A 1,402-nucleotide genomic window follows, 5' to 3' on the forward strand; every position below is an offset into this window, starting at 1 on the left:
AGAGTTCTAACAATATGTTGGATCCCCAAGCATCGAGAATAAATCCACGTTTTCAAGAAAAGCAAAATTTATTTCAAAGCATTGGAAAGACACTCAAACACGTTCTTTGTTAGAACTGACTACAAACAGTTAGGGCAAGCATAATAAAGGGATTTGAAACAGATACAGAACCAATGGGTCACTTTCCCGCTGGCGGGTGAAAGGAAACGGTTGCGCGCTCATTCCCTGAGAACCAGGCTATCTCCAGACATAACACAGGTGCAGTTCTCAGCCTCTAAAAGCAACAAGCTGGCAATGAAGCGAACTCCCCCAGTACGTCCTCCAGTTGTTTGGCTTAGGCATTACAGCAGAGTAAAATAATAGCACACAGGCAAAGGGGGGGGTAGCAACTGTACAGAAGAACCAGCAACACAGAACTCCATGGCAGCTTGCTGACACCCTGGAGAAAATGGTGGGCTCTGTATCCTTATATGCTGCTACAAACCAACTATTCCCTTCTGGGGAACCATTGTTGCCAATCTCCAGGTGAGGGCTGGAGATCACTCAGAATTACAACTGCTTTCCAGATGGCAGAGATCAGTTCCCCTTGAGAAGATGGTGGGCTCTGTATCCTTATATGCTGCTGAGGTGGCCCACCCATGTGACATAGCAGTCAGGGCTTCAGAGCACGGGAAAGACTGCAGGTGTGTGTGGGGGTGGAAAGCTGAAGAGTGAGGGGGAAATAAAGGTAGGTTGATGATTGGCTGGGGAAGAGATAGGGTTGCCAACTCCAGGTGGGAAATTCCTGGATATATGAGGGATGGAGCCTGGAGAGGGTGAGGCTTCAGGAGGCATGGGACCTCAGACAGGTACAAAGCCATAGACCCTCCAAACCAACTATTCCCTTCTGGGGAACCATTGTTGCCAATCTCCAGGTGAGGGCTGGAGATCACTCAAAATTACAACTGTTCTTTAGGTAGCAGAGATCAGTTCCTCTGGAGAAAATGGTGGACTCTGTGTCGTTATACCCTGCTGAGGTTGCCACAGCAAATTGACACTGAGTGTCCCAGGCTGGGGCACCCGCACAGAGCCTCTTTCTAGAGGCCGTTGTATTTATTTCCACAACGGGCCTTTTTCCTAGTGTTGTTATATTTTGAATTGAATTGCTGCATAAATATTGAGCTAAGTTGGAGAACACTTGTGCTCCAATTTAGCTCAATATTTATGTGGCAATCTAAATAGATGATTTCAGCAGTCTCAAATGTGGTCTGCATTTTTTAATTTTTATTTATTTATTGGGCTTATATCTGACCCTACCCCACAAGTGGGTGCCAGGCAGTCACAGCCTATAAAACATAGTAATTATTAAAACAAATAATCTGAAACCAGATTTAAAACAGTACAAAAGCAGGATGGTAGCTTA

This window comes from Gekko japonicus, unplaced genomic scaffold (genome assembly GCF_001447785.1).
Source record: "Gekko japonicus isolate JY-2015 unplaced genomic scaffold, Gekko_japonicus_V1.1 scaffold418, whole genome shotgun sequence".
In the NCBI taxonomy this organism is placed as follows: Eukaryota; Metazoa; Chordata; class Lepidosauria; order Squamata; family Gekkonidae; genus Gekko; species Gekko japonicus.